This window comes from Cydia fagiglandana, chromosome Z (genome assembly GCF_963556715.1).
Source record: "Cydia fagiglandana chromosome Z, ilCydFagi1.1, whole genome shotgun sequence".
NCBI lineage: Eukaryota > Metazoa > Arthropoda > Insecta > Lepidoptera > Tortricidae > Cydia > Cydia fagiglandana.
The window spans coordinates 29,030,961-29,055,818 of NC_085959.1; the positions used below are offsets into that span (position 1 = coordinate 29,030,961).

The 24,858-nt window shown below is 36.5% G+C and overlaps 1 protein-coding gene across 1 annotated transcript in view; it reads left to right on the top strand.

The window, feature by feature from the left end:
* The first annotated feature begins 7,218 nt into the window (after positions 1–7,218).
* Positions 7,219–24,858, top strand: part of LOC134678984 (extracellular sulfatase SULF-1 homolog) — a 76,478-nt gene continuing 58,838 nt past the window's right edge. The window contains exon 1 of the mRNA XM_063537747.1: positions 7,219–7,523. The gene's annotated coding sequence lies outside the window, so the exon portion shown is untranslated. The remainder of the gene's footprint in view (positions 7,524–24,858) is intronic.

A 24,858-nucleotide genomic window follows, 5' to 3' on the forward strand; every position in this document is an offset into this window, starting at 1 on the left:
TACCTCCAGGGCCCATACATTTTTTCCACACTGTATATGTTACCTACTCGTATGTTTAATGCCCATGAAGTACAAAATACACTTTCAATCATCATACGTAAAACCTTTAGTCGTTTCTGGTTACTGTCTTGAAGAAACCATCCACTCCACCACATGGCTATACACTATAGCACAGAATAAATAATAGTACTAAGTACAGAAGACTCACTCTCTAACAAAACGCGTCTGTTACTATCAGCACAGATATGGCCGCTAGGTGGCGACAGCGCCACGCTGCTTATGGCAAACCCCAAAATTGGGGCCGAACGGATGTACTTTTAGCTACCTGTAGCAAAGCGACGAAATCGCGGAGTGAGACACGCCTGACCATAGGAAGGTGAAGGGATCCCTATACGGTAGCGAGTCTGTGCGTACACGTTTGTTTAGCTTCACAACAGTGGCCACAGTGGAGACCTAAATCAACAGACAACCGACGTTCCTTGACTTTGGAATCGCAAATATTGATCTTAAATATTTTTAATGGAGATAAAACGAGAAAACAACAGCTAATTGAATTGACTAGGTACCCGGAAGCGATGGTCTAGTGATAACAGGTCGACCGCTAAACTAAGTACGTGATGTTTGGTCGTCTTATTATCATCGGAGTGCTCATACAGGTAGTCGTAATATTAGGATTTTACGGTTTAGGTATCTCTGCACTGTTAAAGTAGTATTTTGTGTTGGCAATACTATATTGTCTTTATCCTATTCTATATTTGATTTCTATCTGAAAGAATAAACTAACATGTCATTACGCTAATTTTATTTTCAATAATATTAATAAATTCAATCTTCCATAATATCCTATCTCAAAAGGTTATGGGCAATAAATAAACAATTAAAGTAAATATGCCAAATAAATAAAAAGCCCAGAGCGAAAAATCAAACGAGGTAAGTACCGATAATTTCAAATTTTTCAGCCACAACGGCGAAAAATAAAAGATGGCTACGTCAAATCACAATGTAATTCCACAATTGGATGATAAACAGAACTTTTCAAACTGGAAATTTAGAATAAAAATATTACTAGAAGAGAAAGGCATAGCAAAGGTATTACCGATAATCCGCCCACCGAGGCAAAAGAAAAAGAGAAATTTCTACAAAGTGACGCGAAAGGAAAATCAACAATAGTACAATACGTATCCGATAAATACTTAGATATAATTAAAAAAGCAAATAGTAGCAAAGATATGTTAACGAAGTTGGAAGAAATATTCGAAAGAAAAAGCGTTTTCAACAAATTATATTTAAAAAAGAAACTATTGACCTTAAAATGCACCGGGAATCTACAAGACCACTTTTTGAAATTCGACACAATTATAAGCGAACTGGAAGCCGCAGGCTGTAAACTAGATGAAAGTGATAAAGTCGCTCACTTATTACTTACTTTACCAGATTCATATGAAACCGTCATTACAACATTAGAAACTATGAGCGTAGATAAAGAATTAACTACAGAATTTGTAAAGAGCCGACTATTAGACGCCGAACTAAAGAATAACGGTAAACAATCATCATCGCAACCCGAAGTGACATTTGTAGCATGTTTCAAATGTGGAAAACGAGGCCATAGAACAACTGATTGCTACTCCAATAATTTTAATCAACAAAGAGGTCGAACTCCGAATCGCGGCACAAGCTCTTATAGAGGACAGAGCAATTATAGAGGAAGATCATATCGAAGTGCACCAAGAGGCACAAGAGGTTCATACAGAGGACAAAGTCCACATTATTTGACAGACAAAGTAGCATTTATAGCAATGGCTGCAATAGAAGATACAGATAACTTTATTCTAGATTCAGGAGCGTCAAACCATATGTTAAAGAAAGAATGTGAGAAATATGTGACTAAAACTAAAGAAATGCCAATACCAATTAAAATAGAAATCGCCAATGGAGAATACTTGATAGCACGAAGGAAGGGAATTGTAAACCCCAAGTATGAAAATTTAGAAATTGAAATTGAAGTGCTAATGGTTGATGGATTGAAACATAATTTATTGTCGATTAATAAACTTACTGAAAAAGACTTTGAAATCACCTTCAAGAAAACAAATGTAGAATTACAAAAAGGCGATATTTACATAAAAGGAAATAAAACAAACAACTTATACTTACTGAAACTAGAACTAATTGAACTTGAAAACATTGAAAATGCAAATCTTACAAACGAAAATAATGACTTATGGCACAAGAGACTTGGTCATATTAATTATAATGATTTAAAACGATTAAACCTGCCAGTACCAAGCAAGATCTGCTAAACTTGTGTCGAAGGTAAGTGTACACGAAGAAGTTTCTACTATCAGAAAAGCAACACAAGAGAAATTGGAGATCTAATTCATTCTGATGTTTGTGGACCAATAGATCCGATTGGTATATATGGACACAAATATTTTCAGGTTCTGATTGACGACTTTTCACACTACCTTGTCGTAAGATTACTAAAAACTAAAAATGAAGCTGAAAATAATATAATAAATTTCATTAAATTTATAAAAACCCAATTTGGACTAAAAACGAAACGGCTAAGAGTAGATAATGGAGGTGAATTCAGTTCAAATAAATTTAAACAATACTGTAACAACAAAGGTATTCAAATCGAATATACTACTCCATACACGCCGCAACAGAATGGGACATCAGAGAGAATGAACAGAAATATTCTAAATAAAGTACGAACCAAATTAGCAGAAACCAAGTTACCAAAATGTCTTTGGAGTGAAGCAGTTACAGCATCAGCTTACGAAATAAATAGAAGTCCAACCGCAGCGCTAGATGGAGAAGCACCAGCAACGGTATGGTTTGGTAATAACAATCTAACAAAACTTAGAGTCTTTGGCAGCCAAGCATGGGCTGTAACACTACCCAGACCAGCAAAGATAGAACCAAGAGCTAAGAAATATATAATGGTTGGATACAGTGGCTCGGGATACAGACTGTATGATCCTAAAGAAAATAAAGTAATAATATCCACAGATGTTAAGTTCAATGAAAACGAAACTACATTTAATAAAGAGAAAAGACAAGATAATCAGCGTAATTTTATACCATACGTGAATGATGATGATGATGAAGAAGATGAAATCGAAATAAATAATGAAAATATAATAGTCAATAATGGAGTAGACGAACCAATAGACGAGCCAATATATGAAGATATGGAAATTGAAACAAATATCGAAAATACAACAATATATGATACTGCAGAAGATAATAATAATGAAAGCAATACGGATATAGAAATAGAAAATAATAATATATCAGATATGAGCGTGCAAGAACAGACGAGATCAGGAAGAAAGATTAACAAACCAAGTCATCTCAATGACTACGAGACTTACATGGCGTACTGTCTCACAAGTAATGAAGAAGATCCACTGAAATACGAACAAGCAATTAAAGATAAAGAATGGAAAGAAGCTATCGAAAAAGAAATAAATTCATTAAAAAAGTTGAATACTTGGGAAGAAGTAGAAGCTAAAGGCAAAAAAGCGATAGATACGAAATGGGTCTTTAGGACCAAAGATAGCGGTTTAAAGAAAGCTAGACTAGTAGCAAAAGGATTCCAGCAGAAAGACAGCTATTTCGGGAACAATTATTCACCAGTAGCAAGGATGAATACAATCAGGATGTTTTTAGTAAACGCCGTACAAAATGATTATAAAACATGTCAAATGGACATACCAACAGCTTTCCTGAATGGAGTGTTGGAAAATGAAGTGTACATAAAAGTACCCGAAGGTGTCAAAGCTGGCAAAAACAAAGTACTAAAATTAAAAAGAAGTCTATATGGATTAAAAGAAAGCCCAAAATGCTGGAACGAAAGACTGAATAATTTTATTACAAATGATATAGGACTAAAGCGGTCCCAACATGATTTTTGTCTGTACTACAACAACAAAGTTTGGATGTTAGTATTTGTTGACGACATATTAATAACAGGAGAAGAGGAAGAGATAAAGAGAGTAAAGATGGAATTGTTTAAAGAATTCCAGGCCAAACATTTAGGCGCTATCAATACATTCCTTGGCATAGAAATAACTAGATCAGATGAAGGAATGAAGCTTACCCAAAGCAAACAAGTACAAAAAATACTTGATAAATTTAAAATGACAGAATGTAATGGTGTTAAAACACCGATGGAAAAAGATTGCCAAATTAAAACGACCAAAGATGTCAATAATGTGATAGATGTTCCCTATAGGGAGATAATAGGAAGCCTTATGTTTTTGGCAACAGTAACTAGACCAGACATCAGTTATGCTGTGTCATACTTAAGTCAATTTCTGGACAAACCGGATATACAATGTTGGAAGCAAGCAAAGAGAATCCTGAGATACCTAAAAGAAACAGCAGATTACGGGCTGAATTACACGAAGAACAATAATAATATTGAAGCATATTCAGATGCCGACTGGGCAGGCCAGAAAAATGATAGGAAAAGTACAAGTGGAAGTGTAATAATGTACAACGGCAATGTTATCGGATGGCACTCGAGAAAACAACACTGTGTCTCCTTGTCAACGGCTGAGGCAGAGTACGTCGCGCTGGCCACCACATGTACAGAGGTAGTAAATATAAAAGGATTAGCGAAGGATTTCGGTAAGTGCTTAACCCCTACCATTTACGTAGACAACATGGGAGCCATCGCCATGTCAAATAGCTACGAAAACAGCAAACGTGCAAAGCACATTGACATCAAATACCATTTCGTCAAAGACTTAGTGAAGAACAAAACCATAACAGTGCATCACGTAGACTCATACAATAATGCTGCTGATATGTTTACAAAAATACTGTCTGCAGAGAAATTTGCTCACAATAGAGACTTACTAAACATTTCTTAGTTTTCTATTTTCAGTGTTTCTGTAAAGCGAGAGTGTTGTGTGTTGTGTTAATGATAAACACTATTATTTAAGTTTTCGTAACTAAGAACTGTTACTTTTAGTTTTACTTATATACGATTATATATGTTTTAACCTTTGCCACATTTATAATCGAGGAGGAGTGTTAAAGTAGTATTTTGTGTTGGCAATACTATATTGTCTTTATCCTATTCTATATTTGATTTCTATCTGAAAGAATAAACTAACATGTCATTACGCTAATTTTATTTTCAATAATATTAATAAATTCAATCTTCCATAATATCCTATCTCAAAATGCACCTCTATATTTCTGGCTATATTTTTGATATATGTCCCTTCGTTCGACTTTATTAGGTTTTTAGATTATTAAAATATAAGTTACATAAGGGTTAGGAGCAAATAACAAATTCTATGTATGAGTACAAAATTTATAATGCTCCTAAAGTCCTAACTCTATGTATACCTAATAGTTAATACTTAATTTAAAAAAAACAAATGAAAGGAAAGGTTGAAAATGTTGAATCACCTATGCTCGTTTGACCTATTTTTTTAAATACCTAATGATCAATTAACCTAAGCTCATAACACCTAATGAACGAATTACCTATTGCACGTTTCACCTATAATTGGTTTACCTAAGCTCAGAATACCTATGCTCGATTCACCTAAAGTTGAAACACCTAATACTCGAAATACCTAAAGCTAATATACCTAATACACGAAACACCTAATGTTGATATACCTAATGCACAAAATACCTAAACTCGGTATACCTAATGATCGAATTGCCTAAAGTTAACATACCTACTGCACGCATTACCTAAAGTCGGTATACCTAATGATCGAATTACCTAAAGTTAACATACCTAATGAACGAAATACCTAAATTCGATACATGTAATGCACGAAATACCTGAAGTCGATGCACTTAATGAACGAAATATGCACCTAAAATAAAAAATATAATTATTGTTTAGTAGAATATTACTAGGACATACAACATTTAGTATACATTTTTTAGTCAAATTATTCAATTGGCTAACTATTTTTTATTATAATATAAGGTCTAGTCATTTGCCAGAGTCGAGATAGGTGCGACGACGAGTAAAGCGAGGAGGAGCGTGTTCGGTTAACTGCGACCAAACAGTGCCAAAACCGCCTTTTATTTCATCGTCATGATGTTAACTTACAAAAATTAAGTTTTTGATAAGATAGGATAAGATAACTAATTTTGTATCAGACTTACAAAATCATTCTACTACCTAAAAAGTAGCGTTTCAAAAAGTGTATTTTTAAGTTGTTATCCGAACAAACAGTTTCTACTGTAAATTGAGAAGTCATACGAATTATTGGGTGGAATTGCCACTTGATCATTCAGCAATATGATATGAATTTTGTTCTAGGTATATAGACTTAAGGTATTCCGTGCATTAGGCATATCGACATTAGGTAATTCGTGCAGGAAGTATATCAACTTTAGGTATTTCGTGCGATAGGTTTATCAGTTTTAGGTATTTCGTCCATTAGGTAAATCAAGTTTAGGTACATCGTTCATTAAGTATATCAGCTTTAGGTGTATCGTCCATTAGGTATATCAGCTATAGGTGATTCGTGCATTAGGTTGCAGTTTTAGGTTGCAGCTTTAGGTGAAACGTGCAATAGGTAAAACGTGCATTAGGTACATCGTGCATTAGGTGTTTCGGCCATTAGGTTATTTGAGCTTAGATATTATAAACTTAGGTCAGTCAATGTTTAGGTAAAATGATCGATAGGTAATTTAAAAATAGGTGAATCAAGCATAGGTGATTCAACATTAGGTAAATTAGTTTTCGGTATTCTGATATGTAACCTGTTGAACTTGATATATTATACTTAAAATTGTGTCAAAAAATTCCAATAATGTTAATATTTATGCAGAGGGAAAAAGGGGAATGGTTTGTAAGGAAAGGCGGTTTCGCGCGATCCTCCACTACTACTTATAGTATTCCGTGGTCCCATAAACCTTGGGTTGTACTGGTGGCTAGTTTGTAAGGGTGGCTAGGTTAATTTATTTAATACTTAGTTGTCTTACATCAGGTCGGGAAGCCGAGAATCCATAGCATGGCATGCTTGACTCGGCGCGGCGCTCTTCTCTTTTATTTAAGGATGTCGTGATGCGCAATGTAAAAGAGGTTGCCGCGTACCTGTCTATGGTATAAATAAGGTGCTGTTTGGTTTGGTTCATATTTCTCCGAAATGTGAGGCTCTCTTTATTTTTTCAAGCCGGGCGTGAGACCGGTTGCGCGAGCGGGACGGGTGTCGGTGGAAAGCTCGCGAGGATCGCGGCGACAGCGGGCATCCAGATACAGCACAGTCCTCCGTCGGCGCGGGCACAGACCGACGTCTCGCACCGACGCTCGCACTCGCCAGCCACCTGCGCACGTCAAAACTTTACGTGCCACTGTCAATTTGTGTTGCCCGTGTTCGAGGACTAACATATTGAACTACAACGGCTATTTTAAGCTGCCTTCCCATATACTTAATTCGCAAGTGCCGGCAGGATTGTGACGATTTAACAACTTGTGTGAAAAGCATCTCTGTCGAGTTTCGTGCCTGTTGCATCTTTAAATAACGGTGAGTGTTCCTTGTGACCGTTTACCTACTACAAAATATAAGTAAAGACAAGCACTTCTCTTAAGAGTTTAATTTTGATAGCATTTAATTAAGCGTTTACTTAGTATGTGAATACGTAGTAGTCTGGTGAATACGTAGAACGATGGGAGATGGGACGTAATAAATTAAATTGCGGTAGACTAGGTTTACTTAATAATAACACACCTAGTCAAATGGAGACAGCCGGCCGGCAATGCCGGCATATTGCGGAATGAGTACATTCATATATTATACGTACCTACAAACATACAAATAGGTAGTATCAAATGCCAATAACTTTCTTGAAACATCAGTGTTTTATTATATCATAGACGTTGGATATACATATATAATGTACGTAATTATAACACAATTGTTGGTCATGACTAGTCTGTTAAAACTCAATAGGATGTGACACTCCTTTATTATACGTATAAACCTAGTTACATGTAGGTAGTATATAAGTATAATAGTATTTGTTTACCAACCTAACCTAGTACTATTATTTATTCTGTGACCTAACAGCTTGGTACAGGCTTGGCGCAGACTTCATAACGATATCGGTAACGAACGGTAGGTACTTAATCCGGGTAGGTTCCTTTCTATTACATATTATCTATATTTTTCATGACACGTGCACAAAGATGAACAGGGAGAAGGTAACAGGTAAGGTACCTATATCAGCTGATGTATAGGCAAAAGCCCTCTGATACTTGCTTCCGATACACAGACCAACCCCTATTTCTGTGTTCCGATATGACGTGCTATTTCACGCAAGTGTGTGCAGTCATTATATTCTGAAATGCAGCGGGAGCTAAAGTCCATTTTACACGCACCGGAGTTACCTAGGTAGGTATAGCCTTTTTTTATTTACCTATACTTCGTTTTTTTTTTGCATTAGAAAGAACTTGAAAGAAGATAAGCGATCTTGACATGTCTTTTAATTGAAAAACGTTTTTTAAAAATCAATATATAACTATTAAGTACTTATAGTGTAGTAAATAAAGGTAGTGGACCCCGCAGTAATTCCTCAGCCAGAAAAAGCTTTACAGTATGATAAAGTATCAATAAATAAAAAGTATTGTATAAATTTCCAAAGAATAATAATAATAGTATTTAAGTAAATACCTAAAGTCTTAAATCGTTAATATCTTTTTACGGAAAATTGCTCCGTTTAAACTTTCTTCTCCGGACATGTTCATGTAACGTATTGCAAAATATCTGAAATATCAAAAAAAAAATCCCCGCAGAAATACCAATATTAACAAAATATAATTTTTTGGCGTAGCTTGGACCGGAAAATTGCTCAGTCTAATTTTTTCACTGGAATGCCATTTTATTGCCGATTTATACATACAAAGCGAAAATCTAAAAAAATTACCATGTAACTATACTTTTTTTCAGAAATTGCCTTTTTACTCGCTGTGGAAAATGTCTCTATCCATTTTATTTATTGAATTAAGTTCACAATTTTCTTTCCATTCAACTATAAAAACATCCAAAAAAATAACGAGCGTATTCAAAACTAATCATATCGGGAGCAGTGTATAGGGAGCGGGGTGTACAAGGGATGACAGTTCTTTTGGATATTTTGGATATAAGTATATACGTGACTACTTAGTATATATTTAAAAAGAAATCAGGCTGAGAAATTTTCCACTCTCAGTTTTTTATAGTTCGAAAATACATAAACTTGGGTATGCATTTTTTTTGGATTTTCTTACCCACTACGCCAAATTATATTCTAAGATCATATAAGAAGGAAAAAATGGCAGAGCAATTTTCCGATGAAAATGAGCGCCAAAAAAGGAATTATCGTAAAAAAAATATTCTCATGTTTGACAAAAGTTTTAGATTTTTTCTAGTATCACCTACTGATACAAATAACTTATTTGGTAAAATAATTTTGGACAGAGGAATTACTCGGTTCAATATATAAACAGATTTGTATTTTTACGTATAAATACCTAACTTAGGAGTGGTTTTTTTTTTTTTGGATATTTATATGTTAGTTTCGGCTCATACTATACAATAACCAAGCAAAATTTCATCGACTGAGAAATTAATGCATGGGTCTCCATACAACAACTTGCTTTGTTTACTACACTATTATGAATGCAGAAGAATATAAATGATTGTATTCTATTCATAATTGTTACATATTTGCCGTAACATATTTTTAAAATGTGTTTTTCAATTAAAACCAAATTAAAACACACATCAAGATTGTTTACCCTATTTCTAATGCTAAAAAAACCGGGCAAGTGCGAGTCGGACTCGCGCACGAAGGGTTCCGTACCATAATGCAAAAAAGAACGGAAAAAAAGCGGTCACCCATCCAAGTACTGACCACGCCCGACGTTGCTTAACTTTGGTCAAAAATCACGTTTGTTGTATGGGAGCCCCATTTAAATCTTTATTTTATTCTGTTTTTAGTATTTGTTGTTATAGCGGCAACAGAAATACATAATCTGTGAAAATTTCAACTGTCTAGCTATCACGGTTCGTGAGATACAGCCTGGTGACAGACGGACGGACGGACGGACGGACGGACGGACAGCGAAGTCTTAGTAATAGGGTCCCGTTTTACCCTTTGGGTACGGAACCCTAAAAACGAACTATATGTCACTAACTCATTCAAACGAAGTAGGTTCTAATTAAAATACTTACATACTTGTTAAAAGTCAAGGCATAAAAGGAGTTTTACTTTCAAAATATGTACTAACCTTTGGTACTAACGTTTCTAATAGATGATGATGATGATGATGCATTCCTGTTATCCCTCATTAGGGACATAGGGCTCGCAGAAGAATCCTCCATTTGTCACGATCTTGAGCGGCTTCTTCCAGCTCTTTCTAATAGGGTAGTTGAATAAAGTCAAATCAGTGTATTTATTTTTTCGAACTGGAACATCAATGGAATCAATATGAAAAACAGAACAATGACGTCACGGTTAACTTACCTACTCTTTATAGTACCTATATGTATAATTGCCATAAACCCATAATATATTCAGCAGCTCGATTTCTTTAAGTTTAGTTATTCGAGAGAAAATTATTGAGTTAGTATTAAGTTATTTTATACTAAAAATACACAGTTGGTGCATATAAGGATTTCTCCAGGATCCCGAGCTGAACTGGTCTGTGGTCCCTTTCAAACCAAAACTGTATACCTAATCCGACCAAAATACTACAAATTCAGAACCTATCCTGACGAATTCAGAACCACTTTCTTCGAAATTTTGTAAAAGTGATAGGTACCTACTCAATAGAACGGAAAAACTGGCCAAGTTCGAATCGGATCGCGTTCCAAGGGTTCCGTACCTACATTCTTCTATTAAAATTTTTTGGCTAATTTCGTAAATAACATATGTATTTTAAATTTATAATAAGAAAAAATATATAATATATAAATTTTCAACATTTCTTTTGGCGAAAGAACATGGACCCAGGCTAGCCTACCCATTAGGTTGGGCGGCCTGGGCATCCGCAAAATTTCCAGCGTGGCGCTACCCGCTTTCTTGGCTTCGGTACACGGTGCTCAAAACCTCATCGGGAAAATTTTAGCCCCTTCCCTTGGGGCCCTGGAGGCTTCGCACTGTACCGAGGCCAAGAACGTATGGCATTTAACATGTCCTAACACAGACCCGCCTGTCAACCCATGTTCGCAGAGGCAGTGGGACGAGCCTCTCTGCCGTCTAACTAGGAACCGTCTCCTAGATTCGGCACTTAGCCCGACAGATCGCGCTCGTCTTCTTGCCACTGCGGAATGGGAGTCGGGTCTGTGGTTACAGACACTACCATCCACAACTGTGGGCACATTGCTGGATAATACTACATTCCGTTTGGCCACATGTTTAAGAATAGGGGCATCAACAAACATACCCCACCGGTGCCAATGCGGAATTATGGTGGATAATCTGGGCCACCACGGCCTCTCATGCAGCCGTAGCGCTGGAAGGATCCCCCGCCACGCCAGCCTCAACGACGTCATCCGAAGGGCCCTTGTCAGTGCCAAGGTACCGGCGGTCCTCGAGCCGAACGGTCTGGCCAGGGTCGATGGCAAGAGGCCTGACGGAATGACGCTGGTGCCTTGGAGTATGGGACGGCCACTTGTCTGGGACGCTACGTGCGTTGATACCCTGGCGCCGTCCCATATTCCAGGCACCAAAGTTGGCGCTGGTGCGGCCGCATCCTCGGCCGAAAGCCTCAAACGCCGCAAATATGTCACACTAGGTAGTAGCTATAGTTCGTTTTTTTTAGCATTAGAAAGAACTCCACAGAAGTAAGCGTACAGTTTTTATCAGGCTCTTTTATTGTTAATAATTATTGAATTATCTAATGTAGCACGGTCAATACATATAATTTACTTCTAATTATTACCGCTAAAAGTGCCGGATTTGGAACCACAAGCTTACTTCTGCGAAGTTCTTTCTAATGCTAAAAAAAGAGGAACTATACATATTTGCGGCGTTTGGTGTGGAAACCTTGGGGCCGTGGGGACCTAGCGCGCGTCGCCTCTATGGGGAGTTATCAAAGCGCCTCATAGAGGCCTCCGGTGACCAGAGGGCAGGCCTATATTTTGCCCAAAGGATCAGCATTGCCATCCAGCGGGGCAATGCGGCCAGCCTTCTGGGCACCCTACCTAAGGACCATGACTTAGGGCAAATTTTTTATTTATAAGTTTTAGTGATTTGTTATAAAGTTGTAAAAATGTTATTAAATAAAATACACGTATTAAACTAAACAGTCGATGAAATATATAATTGAAATTCTTAAAATGAGCTCTTTCATTTGATATACATATAACACGATATAGATTGAATAACTTTGTTTTTTAACTTAGTTCGCAATCAAACACAAGAATTTTTGTACTTAATATGCTTGTGCCGCACAGTGCCGCACTCTGGTGGAATCCCATCTTTGGGTCACGGTTTCGATTAGGGCTATTATAGTTAAGTGAAAAAAGTTTTTAACTTAATAACTTGACTATAAATACAAGGTACCTACCTACCTATAAGTGTAAATAAAAATTGTTAATAGGATCATGAACATCATTATTTTTTGCTCATTCTTTAAAGGTGCATGATAAGTAGCAGAGTAATAAACGATAATAGTTTCATTTACACTTTGTAATCGTTGTTATTATGTGCTGTCGTAACATAATCCATGCCATCTATAGTCCGTTTTTTTTAGCATTAGAAAGAACTTCGCAGAAGTTGCTTGTAGTTCTAAATCTGGCACTTTTAGCGGTAACAATTTGAAGTAAATTATATACGTATTGTCCATGCTACATTAGATAGTTCAATAATTATTAACAATTAACAAGCCTGATAAAAACTGCACGCTTGCTTCTGCGGAGTTCTTTCTAATGCTAAAAAAAACGAACTATAGCGTTGGATAGTTGTCCGAGGATAAAATTGGGCACAAGTAACCCATCCCATGTCCCATGGTGAATGAACGGCCGCGCGCGGGTACGGGGTACGGCCCGCCGGCCGACAAACACCACAATGGCCCGATTGAATGACAATAGCCCTGTGCCACGGTCCACCGCCGCGCCACGCTGCGTCTCACTCCATAAATAAGTATGTATGTAAGGTAGCTATTGTAGATTATAAAGAAGCAAACAGTTTAGGTATATAATTGTTACTCAAGTCAAAATATTATACTTATAAACAGCAGTTTGAGCTAAATGTCCTAAAACGGATACAAAGGTAAATTCTAAGCCACGGAAGAAAGAAGCGGATAACTAACTTCCCCTCTGGATTGGAAGGTAATGGCTCCTGTACACGATGAGCCAGCGCCGGCCACTCCAAGGGACGCAGCCATGCGGTAGAATGAGATAGCAATATCACTTGCTGCCTCTAACGCATAAATGCGTCCCTTGAAGTGGCCATCGTGTAGAGCAGCCATAAGATGGCAGGCATAAAAAATAGTGAAATGATTACGCTACCTAATTCTTAAAATAATTTGTCAACATACCCAGGCCGTACTCAGCATCCTTTAGGGGTAGGGCAGAAGTAAATCTAAGAAGTAGGAAATTAAAAATGCTTTGTATTTATTTAAATATTGACTGATGTCTGATTACACTTTATTCAATAACCAGCGAGCGTTCGGGCTAAATCCTGCTAAAGTTTCGTTCGCATATTTAGACACCATTATTTATTACGTAAGACGATTTCTGTCACTTTTGACGCCTAACCCCATGTAAGAAAAAATAAGACAAGTTCGCCTCCCCTCTCCCCCTAAATCGTCTTACGTAATATATAAATGAATGGAGCCTTATTTTGTGCCTCCAACACTATCTTTCTATACACACACATTCACACAGTCATCATACCGAGGCCGACAAGACGGTTTTCTGTCGTTATTGACCTTAACCAATGTTTTATTTTTCGTAAAGTACTAAATTACCTTTCATAAGGTCAGACCAAGAAAAGTCTACAGAGGATTTCATAGCCCACGCAGTGCAAGTGTTATTTTAAACGTCCAACTTCTCTGCAATTATGACGTATAAATAACACTTGCACTGCGTGGGCTATCAAATCCGCTGCAGATTTTTCTCGGTTCGACTCTAATGCATTGTGCACGTGCAGGGCTGTGCAAGTGATAATATATTATAGTAAGCGCTTGTCTTATGGTGGGAAAGAACAGCTGTGTCTCTTCAACTACCGCAACTAAATCAATCTTTCAGTTAACTCCGTGCCACATTTATTTGCTTCCACTACAGTTCAATTTCACCAAGAAAACCACTTTAATTGTAATCTTTTCTTCACAAGGCTATTTGAAGCCTTGCGGCGTAAGTATTGTAATAGATACGCTGTTGCCACCTAAAAACTCTTCACAAACAGGCATATTTTCTTCATCAAAGAATCGAATACTTACCAATAGAAAGTTGCTCTTTTCCTATTATGTCGATATATTTTTCTATGTATATATACAAACGTTCTCGACATTTTCCTGTCTGTATTTTGGCCCTAGATATTTCTTTTTATGCGCCGTAAATACACGCCTCGCAATCGCATACGAATTCGGCAACATTAAACGCAAAAATCAAAACGGTCAGATGCAGATAATTTCTTTCGCATTCTGTTCCCAAAAAAGGTGGTTCGCTTTTCATACAAAATTCAATCAAAGCTCATTAAGTAACTACACACTATTAGTACACAAATATTTCCGCATTTATCTTCTTTCGAATATTCGTTTGCGCGAAATTAACAGGAAAACAATGTTTCATACAGAAATCATGCAAAAATCATAGTTAACTTTTCATCAATTTTACGTATGTATGTGTCACAAATGTCGTGTACAGATACATTTGCGACGTTGCCATACCATTTCCGACGTTGCCGGGCTGACCACGGCTCGAATTTGGAGTGCCGTCATGTTTAGTGCAATTTTGTTGACACTGATATTTGACAGGTAGATAATTGACCTAAGCGAGAAGTTCGTCAGCTTAGCTAAGAACTATCATGGCGTGTTATGCAAACAGTCGCTTTTTTGCTTGCAAACGGAAGATTCCCGGTTCGATCCCCAGTCATTGTATGCTGGAACATAACTTTTTGTATTTTTGTTACACCTAAATTTGGTATTGTTTTTTTTTTTTTATTTAATTTTTCTTATTATCATAAATAGATTATTAAGTATGGGCTACACGTATTCTTTTATTTTTACAAAGATAATTAGAAATTATACTCTTCCTAATCTCTCTGATTTTTACAATCAGGACTTCCTCACTGCAATAAAAACCGGGCAAGTGCGAGTCGGACTCGCGCACGAAGGGTTCCGTGCCATAATGCAAAAAAAAAACAAAAAAAAGCAAAAAAAAACGGTCACCCATCCAAGTACTGACCACTCCCGACGTTGCTTAACTTTGGTCAAAAATCACGTTTGTTGTATGGGAGCCCCATTCAAATCTTTATTTTATTCTGTTTTTAGTATTTGTTAATTGTTATAGCGGCAACAGAAATACATCATCTGTGAAAATTTCAATTGTCTAGCTATTACGGTTCGTGACGGACGGACGGACGGACAGCGAAGTCTTAGTAATAGGGTCCCGTTTTACCCTTTGGGTACGGAACCCTAAAAAGAAGTGTATAAAATTTCCTGTGGTTAAAAATAATGGATTTTGTCTATGAATGAAAAACACAATTATTACTATAGTTTGTTTTTTTTAAGCATTAGAAATAAGGTAAACAATCTTGACGTGTCTTTTAATTGAAAAACACATTTTAAAAATAAGTTACGGCAAATATGTAACAATTATAAATCTAATACGATCATTTATATTCTTCTGCTTTCATAAATAATCGTTTTTAGGGTTCCGTACCCAAAGTGTAAAACGGGACCCTATTACTAAGACTTCGCTGTCCGTCCGTCCGTCCGTCCGTCCGTCTGTCACCAGGCTGTATCTCACGAACCGTGCTTAGACAGTTGAAATTTTCACAGATGATGTATTTCTGTTGCCGCTATAACAACAAATACTAAAAACAGAATAAAATAAATATCTAAATGGGGCTCCCATACAACAAACGTGATTTTTGACCAAAGTTAAGCAACGTCGGGAGGGGTCAGTACTTGGATGGGTGACCGTTTTCTTTTTGCTTTTTTTTGTTGTTTTTTTTGCATTATGGTACGGAACCCTTCGTGCGCGAGTCCGACTCGCACTTGCCCGGTTTTTGATTTTTAAAAAACCTGATAACACTGAGTATGTGGGGGAAGCGCTGCTGGCCTAGCGGAAAGCAATTCGGAGGTCGCGGGTTCTAACCCCGGCTTGTACCAATGATTTTTCGAACTTTTGTACGAAATAGCATTTGATACCTACCTATTTATACACCGATACCTATTTTTCGGTGAAAGAAAACAATGTGAGGAAACCGGACTAATCCAAATAAGTTTACTCTCTGGGTTGGAAGGTCAGGGCAGTCGATTTCGTAAAAACTAGTGCGCATGCCAATTCTGGGATTAGTTGCCAAGCGGAGATTGAATATCTGGGAGACCGACCAAAGCTTACAAATCATAAAAACTCAAAAATGCGCGTTTTCTCATAGACCTAGCTAAGAGATCAAACGCCTTATAGCAAATTTCATCGAAATCGTTAGAGCCGTTTCTGATACCATCCAAATATATAAATAAATAATTATATATCTAATAATTGCTCGTTTAAAGGTAAGATAACACAAAGGAGAAACAAAAAGAAATTACCTACTCGCACCAGTCTTGAACTCCAATCCTCTTGCACGTATTTCCACGAACATACCGTTACGCTATTGCAACATACTTACGTTGTGTGAAATTGTCTACTACAAGGATCACGGAAACACTGTTTGCATGTGTGAGTAATAGTAGGAAAAAGCGTGACAGCAACACTCCGTCGAATTAAAAAGGTGGTTTTTGCACAATGAAGTATTCAATGTTTATTTTAATAGTTCAATATTTACTTAAAGAGTGCGCGAAACATACTTTTAAGTATACAAATACCAAGACCATTTCACAAAAAAATAAAATCTGAAATTTTGCAAAAGTGGTGCCATCTAGCGAGAGTTAAGTTTTGAGTAACCTAGGCGAACCACCTTAAGCAAAATGTCGAGAAAAGATCTCAGATTTTTACGCAGGATTTATCGCACTAATTTTAAGAGCCGTCCCCGTCAGCGCGACGGACATATTTACCTAAAATTCGTAAATCGGAGAAGGGGCTCAGCTAATACATCTTCTTAATGAGTAATGACATCACCGCGTAGACTTATCGTTTAGATTTTTTGGTGAAGTAGCGTTTTTTGCGCCGTTTCTATGTGTTCTTTAAATACTTGGTCACCTTTAAACACTCGGTGTCAGTTCTTACTTGAAGTCGCGCAAGATACAATACTTAACGACCGGTCTGGCCTAGTGGGTAGTGACCCTGCCTGCGAAGCCGATGGTCCTGGGTTCGAATCCCAGTAAGGGCATTTAATTGTATGATGATACAGATATTTGTTCCTGAGTCATGGGTGTTTTCTATGTATTTAAGTATTTGTATATTATATATATCGTTGTCTGAGTACCCACAACACAAGCCTTCTTGAGCTTACTGTGGGACTTAGTCAATCTGTGTAAGAATGTCCTATAATATTTATTTATTTATTTAATAGGGAGTCGCGCGCGAGAACGCAACTCAAGCTAGCAGGTCAGATCCTGGTCAGATCCTTTTCTCTACAGCTCGTAGAGACTCACTTTATTCTTCAAAAACCGAAATGAAAAAGTCGCATTGTGTATCGATTTATCGCCCCCGAAAACACCCTTATAGTAAATTTCATCGAAATCGTTAGAACCGTTTCCGAGATCCCCGATATATATATAAACAAGAATTGCTCGTTTAAAGATAGGTAGATAGATGGATTTCAATATGGCGATTGCTTACTGCTTACCGTCAGGCGATCAGTCGGCTCGTTTGCCTCTTATCCTGGATCATTAAAAATGTTTATTTTATTTTATTTATTCGAGCGAAATGCTTTCACCTACAACTACATGCCGTGATATATACCTATGAAATTCAAAGTTATTTAACTTCCGGTATAAATTAATCACGGTTAGTTATAAACAGTTTTATAACTATAACAGAGAAAGTTATTGATATAAAAACATGATTCCTGGTCGCTACATACCTAATTCCAATTTATTAAGTAGGTAAATGTTTTTTTTTACTACATATTAATATTGTTGAACAATATTAGTTATATGTAAGTGTTAGTTTTGTAATTTGTATCCGTTTTAGTTACCATCTTCAATAAAATAATTTATAATTTGTTTATTTATTAATATTAAATGTTTTCATCACATTTCTGGAATAAATTAATTTCATTCATTCATTATCGCTGCCACATTTATTTTATTTTTTACTTACGTAAATAATAAATAGCCTACGGCCTCCAAGGATGCTTGAACGTGGCATTGTTGAACGTAAAGTGCGCTCCATAAGTTTGCGACTTGTTACCGTAAGTACCTAGGTAGGTACAGGCGAGAAACTGCGTGCTTTTGGTTTATTTACCTCGCCGGCACAAAGGGCTACTTATTGAGCAAACCCGTGGATGCACTGCGCGGTGCCAATCGGCATCATGCTTAAAGATGGCTGGCACTTGAAATGTTGTTAGTTTTAAAAGCTAGCGTATTAATTTCGTAATTATATACAGTTTTAGTTTTGTGGTTTGGTTTTATATGTAAATGTTTGGTATAAAATATATAAATTCCCTCGGAAGAGTGGTGTCCCATCCCATTATTTTACCCTGTGTATATTAAATACCGGCACGAATACCTGCTATATTCATCGATCTGTTAAAATTATTATGCGAATATGAAGGATATTTAAAAAATTACTTTAATCTTCATTGTTTCTATCAAAATCATCTCAATCCAACTTAATCTTGTTAGCCTTCCCCTCTCATATTTATGTCAAAAGTAATTCTTAGGTAATAAAAGCAAATAGAACAATGTTGTTATTGTGGTGGAGAAAAATAATTACATTAATTACTATTACTATTTAAAATGTTCATTGGATTTGCCTGTGGCTGGGTTGGGGATTATTTCTAAGTATTTAAAATTGTACGGATTAGTTAAGTAGATGTACACGTAAAGTATCCACTCTACGTCTTAAGACGAAACAGGAGCTGAGTTTTAAATATTTTAGGTAAATATACTCGTCTCGCTAACGGAAGCGGCACCTAAAAGTAGTGCGATAAGGACAAGGCGAAAAATCCTGCGTAAAAATCTCATAAATCGAGGTTTTGTACTCCTCTGTTTCCTCCTCCAAAACTTAACCAATCGTAACCAAATTTGGAAATCTAAATGCGGCATAGTCAATTAGGCCATTTTGGCAATTTTTGAAGGGCTCTAGCGCCTTAAAAAACAAAAATATCAAAAAAAGCAACACGGTCCGACACAGATATTGACAATATTAATCTGTGTTGAAAAAAATCATTGCTCTAGCTTCAAAAACCACGGAGGAAAACAAGGACTACGTTTGTATGGAGAAATGACCACTCCTGTTGGCTCTTAAATTGCTATTGTAGCCTTACCACGACCGCCTTATCAGTGTCAAACTCACATAGTTATTCGCTAACGTTGGCGTAACATCTCGCATGATTCATATAAACTAAGTTGCACTCACGCGAGCGAATATGTCAGTGTCAAACTGATGGTAGCCGTATAGGTGTACATTACGCGAGGAGCGAGTTGGACGCCTTCCAGGCGAGCGGCGCGCTTGTTGGCAACTGACGGACAGGAATTGTTCGCGCGAACAGATCTGAAGCCAATAGCGCCTGACGTTTCTTTAAGAAACTTCACTGTTGACAGTGTTGACGGTCTTTGACGCCTTGCCGTTGACTGCATTAATCCATTAACACTTTCCTTCCAATTATATCTGGTCTGGTGGATGGTAGATTTTTCATTATTTCACGAATGCCGGGAAATACGGTGCCGCTGAGTTAAGCCACACGTAACATGTTATACAAACACGTCCCTTATTGCAAAAAAATCAATCATTTTTTATTTAGTCAAAAGTAGAGCATGGTACGTATATTTTGTTTGTAAAAATAAAACTCGGAAAATTTCACTACCAATGTACATCAATATACCCAACTTTAACATAACTGAAGTCAACAAGGTTCGCCCTTAATAGGATTATGCGCCACGTTGTTGGCCCATCATCTTAAAACTTTTAGCCCGTCACTCCTGCATACTCGTTACTTGCAAACTTGATTCTTGCTCTTGTCTGTTCAGATTACTAGTTTTCCAATACTTTGATCGGTCATTCTGTCATTATAGCGTAGCTATAGTCTGATAGTCAATGTATATATTGGGTATGTACTTAATTTTTTTGATTACTGAATACATAATATTAGATTTAAACTAACTTTGCACCTACAAGTAAAGGGCCAAAAAGAATGCACATCGGCAATCATCGCATTTCCGAATACAAACGAATGCTCATTTCCATGTACATCAATTATTAGGTTAGTCGTTTATCAGAATTTGAATTTAGAACTAAATACTTTATTGTTGTTTTGGTTTGATTTCACGTGAAATATATAGAGCTGTAAAACACGATGTAACTATTTTTAATTATTGCTATATTCTTGTTAGGGAAAAATAATCTTCATAAATATATATTTTATATAAGATCGACAAAAAGTGTAATATTGTAATGACAAATCTCTGTTGAACCTTCTTAAAATACAGTGAAACCTGGTTAAGTGGGACCTGGATAAGTGAGAAACCTCTATAGCTGGGACTCATGGCGTGGTCCCTACACTTTAGCACTGAATTACCTCTGTTAGTGAGAAAATACGAACCTCTATAACTGGGATTAGTTGTTGTGATTTTATAGTCACATTTACCTCTATAATTGAGACAGAGAGTGTATTTTACCTCTTTTACTGAGACTATATTTATAAGACTACATTTTCCTAATTGTTTTTTTTTATAATTTTATACGAATTACCTCTGTATCTGATATAACGTCAATCTATGACCTCTCTAACTTGGACTTTATTGATCGATTTCCGTATTCTTACTAACTCTTAGTCTATCCACAAATCCGCATTTGCTTAATAGTGTCTTAACGACTTCAAGTTTCATTTAGTTACTTTATATAGTTTTCAAAACTATCGAAACGAAAGCTGAAATCTTTATAAGTAACAAGAATAAACAGATTTTCATTTAATAAATTTCTAAGACACAATGAAGTCAGTATCAAATTTAATTGAAAAAATCTATTCTTTGGAAAATCATTCAAAATAAATTCAAAGAAATATTTAAACAGACTTAAAAAATATTTAGGGACAAGGATTATTTTACCTCAACATTTAAACATAATTACAAAATACCTTATCTTACCAACTCTATAACTGAGATATATCCTCTATTCTCACCTCTATTAATGGGATCCTCTATAAATGAGACAGAAATTTATTTGTACCTGGCTAACTGAGAACCTGGGTAAGTGAAATACCTCTTTAAGTGAGACAAATCTGCTCGTCCCTTGAAGTCTCACTTATCCAGGTTTCACTGTAATTACTTACATTAACATCCTCATGTTTTTTAAATTGGTTGGCTTCAGATAACAAATATTTATAAACATTGTGGATAATTTCGCGTGACTGGTAGAGTAACGGCTTACCTTTTTTCCCTATAGATGCCATAGTACAAATTTAATTTTATAGGGGTTTTAGCAGCTCTATATATATATTGACTTAGATAGGCGACTGCACTCTCTCGCATTTGAACCATGACTGACAAAACAAACGTCATGGTGTGTGCGACACAGATATCGCTATACGAAGTCGAAATTAGCCGATTGCCTCTTTCTAAAGCTCGATGTGCATTCTTTTTGGCCCTTTACTGTACTTGAACAGAATATAGTTAAGCAGTGCCCTTGTATCATAATTTTCATGTAAATTTGACATTAATGATGACATTGTCACACTCTGTCATTGACAATGCCATGCAGAGTCCGACTCGTCATATATATGTCGGCGGCCGGCTGTAAAGTTCGTGTTTTGGCGGTAGTCAGAATGAACCAGTACGAACACGAACACTGATTTTCACATTTGATCTGGGGGGCGATTTTTGAATTTTGACTGCCCAATTTCGTCACTCGAAAATCGGTGGAAAACGACAAAATGCAAAAAGGCGATAGAAATTGGGAATCTAGTGGTATTGACCACTCATTTTCAATTCTATTAGTAGAATTTAAATGCCTAGTAGTGGAGATATTATTGAACGAAATTGAGCGGTCGAATTTCAAAAATCGGCCCCCTGCTTGTTTTTCCTTGTTGGCTGCCGACATATACAATACAACTACAGTCTAATTTTAGTTGGATAAACATATAAACACATATAACTATATTAACTATCAAGATTCAAGACCATAGGTATTTTTATGCCTATGTTTTTATTGTATTTGCTTATGTTTCTCGTAGTACTCGAAGTTTAGAAAGAAAATATCGCTATTATTATGTAGTCAGCTGGGATCTGGAATATTATATTATTTTATGGAATTTTAATAAAGCTGTCCTTGGCTAGAAGGTGACCTAGCTTAAGGGCAATTATTTAGGGTTGAGCGTACGGTAAGTCGCCTAGGCTACGCGAGTGATACGTCAATCGGTTTGCCTTAGGTAGGTAATGAAATAATGGAAAAGCGCTGTTCACTCCCCATCCGTATGTGTCAGCCCACTCGTTTGAGGTTCGGACTTGTGATTAATTAATTAATTCAGTTTATAAGATCAAAAGTAACAGATCATTTGCAAAACTGACCAAGTACAAGTATTATCAGTGATTGGCTGCATCCTCTCAATGGTAGCTTTCAAGCAAATATTTCCTTGTTACGCTTGTTTGCTTTAGTTGTACCTACGTTGTTGTTGATTTTAAGTACGATCACGCTCCGTGATTAACAATAACAATATTTTTATTGACAATAAAAGTTTAACACTTTACAGTGAACCCTGCACTAGGCATGGCCTGTATCGCGGGGCTCACGATGATCGCGAGTTACCAATGATAAAGAATTATAATTATATTAAACATAAGAATAGGAATTAGGAAAGAAAAAGGAGTGTGAACTTGTGTGTTTTTGTAAGCTTGTAGTGAGAAGGGACTGAAAAGTGTGTGAATGAAATCTAAGAATGTAATGAATGTAAAAGTTTGTTAGATTTAAGTGTGTCCGAGCGTTATGAATTGTTGCGCATTTATAGGGTCCTAGCTTAATTGGTTGATCATTACTTAGGCTATAGAATTTCCAATTTTCTACTCATTTGAAACTGTATTAATAAAAACCGGACAAGTGCGAGTCGGACTCGCGCACGAAGGGTTCCGTACCATAAAGCAAAAAAAAACGGAAAAAAATGCAAAAAGAAAACGGTCACCCATCCAAGTACTGACACGCCCGACGTTGCTTAACTTTGGTCAAAAATCACGTTTGCTGTATGGGAGCCCCACTTAAATCTTTATTTTATTCTGTTTTTAGTATTTGTTGTTATAGCGGCAACAGAAATACATCATCTGTGAAAATTTCAACTGTCTAGCTATCACGGTTCGTGAGATACAGCCTGGTGAGGTGACAGACAGACGGACGGACGGACGGACGGACAGCGAAGTCTTAGTAATAGGGTCCCGTTTTACCCTTTGGGTACGGAACCCTAAAAACGGAAAAAAATTCCAATTTAGTAAGAACCCTAATGGCATAATAATCCCGTGTGGTGACTGTACTGTACTTACATGTTTATTCTAAATGCTTTTTCTCCGCTAACATGTTGTAGTTTGATTAATTTAAATTGATTTTCTTTTTAATGTATAAATTAATTTAAAATCCGATCTTAAGAACGTAATGAGTTACCAAGAAGCAGGTATTTTCCAATTTTCCTGTCGGTCAGTGGACTACGCGTAATTATTATTACATAACTAATGAGTGTATAATTACGATTAGGTACCTACGATACAAATAAACAAATATGTCCAGTCGTTCATGAATTACCTACATTTTTAGTAGGTACCTATTAAAATAAAATATTGAATTAATAGGCCACCCCACAGCCCCACACTAGCGTGTCCTGTCGAGCGTCGCGTCGGCGTCTAGGGCTGTGCTGCTCGACGCAACTTCGCTCAGCGGCGTCATTTTCCGTAACACTGACTGTGACAGCCGCTGACTAGTAGACGCCGAAGCTCAAAAGACGCTAGTCTGGGGTGGCACAAAAACTGAGCTAAATTTGAATTTTTACCTTAACTTCTCTGCTTTGAATTCTTTGTTGTTGTATCCCTCGCGTGCTTTAGTATTCTTTGCTAGCTCGAAAATCACTTAGTTAAATGACTCGGAGCAAATAAAAATGTCATTTTGTACCTATTATATGTCGATATTATTACGAGAACTCACGCTAAGACTATAGATCACCGAGACTACCGAGTTATGTTTATTTAATTAAATAAGGCACCGTACCGTACCATTTTCATAAGCATCAGCAGTCAAATAAATATAAAAGGAAAAATGAGAGAAATGTAGGAAATAAATGACTTCTTTTGCTGTTTGATTTAAGGCAAGGCAATGAATGCTCAAAAAAAGTTGTAGAGTGAAATGCTTGGAACACAATTTTTTACTCTAAGTTAATTTATAAGTTTTCGATATCTTAAATTCTTGAAATTGAGAGTTTATTTAGTGGTCTCAATATTATCTTGATATCTACATCAGTGAACTAATTACTGCTTAACTTTTGTTTCGATTGAAAATCGATTGTTTGATTTCTGTAAGAGATTCTGTAAAATAAATAATTGTCATTTTTAACAAGCCTTTATTCTTA